Here is a 4,441-nt window from a genome sequence, read left to right on the forward strand (position 1 = left end):
ATCGAAATTTAGCCCCATTTCCCCCACTTCTCTTGGACAGGTGCCCTTGTACAAGGCACAACATATGTTCATCCCTACCAGGTGATCCTGGGTAGTACTATGTGGAATAAAATCAGAAGAGCTACTAAAACCCAAAGTACATATTTTTTTCTCTTGGATTCATATATTATGTGCTCAGCACAGTGAAGTTCATTGATTTCCAATGTTCTGAACTAGAAACAAATTAAAATGGTCTAGTGTGAATGTTTTTCTGTATGAATATAAAATAAGTATTTGGTGAACTGTATGGACTACAGAATTCTTAAGCTGGAAGGTTGATCTTCTGTAGCTTTATTCAGTCCCTGGTGTTGTGGATAAAGTAGAGGCCTTACTTACATAGGTAATGCTACTTGACCAGGTTCACCTAGCTAATGATAGAACACATAGAGCTGGAATCTGGGTCTCCATAGACTCTGTCTCCTCATCTCTGAAGTAAGATAAAATATATGATACAGCCTGTCACATAGTAGGTGCTCTGTTGATGTCAGCTGATTCTGAACCCTAACACCTTTAGGGTGTCTGGGAGGCATAGATTCCTGATACAGTGACTGCCCTGGGGGAATTCATGGTGGGAAGGCGGGAACCGACATGCCCGTGCCATCTTTCATTTATTCAGTTTATCAGGTTTTTTTTCTGTGTTCTCTGGTCCATTCCAGTTTTCACAGCTTATCCTGTCTTCAGTTCTTTAAGAAGCTGGCTCATTTTGTTTCAATAACCTTGTAAGTTCTTTAAGTATGCAGAGATGCCCTTTCAATTTGGATGTAGCCAAGCGTTGTGAGTTCATTTCTCCCCTTCGTCTAATTTCTTTCCATCCTTCACTTGGCAGGTAGCTTTCTGTAGTTAACGACCGTAAGTTCTTCAAAGTGTACAGAGCAGCCGTGGGATCCCTCCCAGTCTCTCAGGAGGATATTTTCCCTTGTTCTTTTTCTCTTATTTATAGGAAGCAGAGCCAAGTGTGAGACACTGAGCCCAGCAGGAGGGGCCAGACCTGGCCCAGGAAGAGCCACTATGGTCTGGGCTGCAAGGAATTCAGCCAGGAATTCCAGGCTCATAAAACATCAGCATTAGAAGGGCCTTGGAGGCCATCAGGTCCAACCTTTAATTTTACAGAGAAGGAAACTGAGGCTCAAAGAGAGGCACTGGCCTTGCCCAAGTCTGGTTAGGCATCAGTTTCAAAGCCAGGCCTGGCACCTTGGTTGCCCTGAAGTCAACTCTCTCCTACCCTGTACAAGATGCCAAACACTATTTCTGACTCATAGGTATGGCACTGGACTGCCTGTGTTGCAACAGTTAAATTATTGATGGCTTAAAACTCAATAGCAGTTAAGTGAGTTCAGGCACCAGATTGCCTGGGTTCAAATTCTGACCCTGCAGTACTAGATCTGTGACCTAATGAAAGTTAGTTAACCCCTCTGTGCCTCTGTTTTTTCATCTCTAAAATAGGGCTAATGATTTAACTTTCTTCTTTGGGTGTTGTAAAGATTAATAGGTTTGTTATACTTTAAATAAATATTAACATACATGAACAAAGGTGCTAACTTTAAAGCATTCAGACAGTACCTAGCACTACTCTTGTAGTTGGCTCTCAAACCTCAGTTTTTAACCAAGATTCTGTTTTATCTTCCTTTAAGTATAGGTATTTCTTTAGGAACTCTGATGGAATAAATTCAAATTGTGGGGTAGAGTATCTAAGTGCTGTATAATAATAGGAGGATTTGTGTAGTCTGAGAAGGTTTCCTGAAGAAGAAGGTGGGATGCCAGCCGAGTCCTGTCGGGACTCAGGATGGCTCATTTTCTAGCAGTGAAAAGGCAAATGTCTCATTATAAGCAAACTGACCACCTGTCTCACATGGAGGAGTCTGTGTGACATATTCCAAATGTAACGTTGATTTCAGAGGCCTTTTGCCATTTTGCCTTAGCCATTTCCTCCCTAAAAAGTTACTTCACATAAAATTTAAAGTGATCTAATTTTTTGTCATAGAATAAAAATTTTCCTGTTTTATTTCGAAGCACCTATTGTGCACATTGCTTTCTCTACTTTGCAAAAAGTTGCTAACAACATCTGTTAATATGAAGAGGCAAAGAAGACCAGTTTGTGTAGCTGGTCATTTTCAGTAATGAAATAAGCACCCATAAACGTAGCCAGAACCAAAGCTAGGGCCTTGAAAAACCCTATCGCTAGTGATATGGGTCTCCTCTTTTGGCCACCCCATACCTCTGCCACGCTGCCCCCCCATCCCTTATGTACCTTCATCCTGAGTCCCATTTCCATCATTCCCTTACTTTCCATTTTTTTCTTTTTTAAAAATTTTAATTGTTGTTCAAGTACAGTTTTCTGCCCTTTACCCCTATCCCAGCCCACCCCCCAGACCTCCCCTCCTCCCTCCTGTCTCTACCCTCACCCCCCTGCAGCGCCCCCCCCGCCCCAGTTATTGTCCATGTGTCCTTTATACTAGTTCCTTCAAACCCTTCCCCCCTCCCCCTGAAATTCTCTCCCTTCTCCCCTCTGGTCACTATCAGCCTGTTCTCAATTTCAGTGTTTTTGGTTATATTTTGTTTGCTTGTTTGTTTTGTTGATTAGATTCCTGAGATCATACGGTATTTGTCTTTCACTGCCTGGCTTATTTCGCTTAGAATAATGTTTTCCAGTTCCATCCATGCTGTTGCAAAGGGTAGGAGCTCCATCTTTCTTTCTGCTGCATAGAATTCCATTGTGTAAATGTACCATAGTTTTTTGATCCATTCATTTATTGATGGGCACTTAGGTTGTTTCCAACACTGGCTATTGTAAATTGTGCTGCTGTGAACATTGTGGTGCATAGGTTTTTTTGGATTGGTGTTTCATGGTTCTTAGGATATAATTACTTTCCTTTTTATACTCTGTTGTTGTATCTGCATGTATTCTTAATAAGAACTATACATTTTTACTAAATACTACTGAATTGTACTGTTTAAATGGTTGGTTAGTTGGGCAGACCGCATCCAACAATACATTAAAAAGATCATACACCATGACCAAGTGGGATTCATTCCAGGGATGCAAGAATGGTTTAATATTCGCAAGTCAGTAAATGTAATACATCACATAAACAAAAGCAAAGACAAAAACCACATGATCATATCAATTGATGCAGAAAAAGCTTTTGATAAGGTACAGCACCCATTCATGATAAAAACACTCGGCAAAGTGGGAATAGAGGGAGCATTCCTCAACATAATAAAGGCCATATATGAGAGACCTACAGACAAAATCATTCTCACTGGGCAAAAATTAAAATCTTTTCCACTAAGATCAGGAACAAGATAAGGCTGTCCACTTTCACCACTTCCATTCAATATAGTACTGGAAGTTTTAGCCACAGTGATCAGACAAGAAAAAGAAATAAAAGGCATCCAAATCGGAAAGGAGGAAACAAAACTGTCACTGTTTGCAGATGACATGATAGTATACATAGAAAATCCTATAGACTCCACCAAAAAACTGCTTGACCTAATAAATGAATTTGGCAAAACAGCGGGATACAAAGTCAATATCCAGAAATCAAAGGCATTTCTGTACACCAACAATGAAACAGCAGAAGCAGAGATCAAAGAAAAAATCCCATTTGAAATAGCAAAAAGAAAAATAAAATATCTAGGAATAAACCTAACCAAAGAGGTAAAAGACCTGTATTCAGAAAACTACATAACACTGAAGAAAGAAATCAAGGAAGGCACAAACAAATGGAAACATATACCGTGTTCATGGATTGGAAGAATTAATATCATCAAAATGTCCATACTACCCAAAGCAATTTACACATTCAATGCAATACTTATTAAAGTACCAATGGCTTATTTCACAGACATAGAACAAACACTTCAAAAATTTATATGGAATCATAAATGACCCCGAATAGCTGCTGCAATTTTGAGAAAGAAGAGTAAAGTAGGAGGGATCACAATACCTGACACTAAACTATACTACAAGGCCACTGTAATCAAAACAGCCTGGTACTGGCATAAAAGCAGGCACATAGACCAATGGAACAGAACAGAGAGCCCAGAAATAAACCCAAGTCTCTATGGTCAATTAATATTTGACAAAGGAGGCAGCAACATTAAATGGAATAAAAATAGCCTCTTCAACAAATGGTGTTGGGAGAACTGGACAGCCACGTGCAAAAAAAATGAAACTTGAGCACCAACTTACACCATATACAAAAATAAATTCAAGGTGGATAAAAGACTTAAATATAAAACGTGACACCATTAAAGTCCTAGAAGAGAACGTAGGTAGGAAAATCTCAGATATTTCACGAAGAAACTTTTTTACTCATGTGTCCCCTAGAGCAAGGGACATAAAGGAAAGAATAAATAAATGGGACCTCATCAAAATTAAAAGCTTCTGCACAGCTAAAGA

The sequence above is a fragment of the Phyllostomus discolor genome, chromosome 5 (assembly GCF_004126475.2).
Source record: "Phyllostomus discolor isolate MPI-MPIP mPhyDis1 chromosome 5, mPhyDis1.pri.v3, whole genome shotgun sequence".
NCBI lineage: Eukaryota > Metazoa > Chordata > Mammalia > Chiroptera > Phyllostomidae > Phyllostomus > Phyllostomus discolor.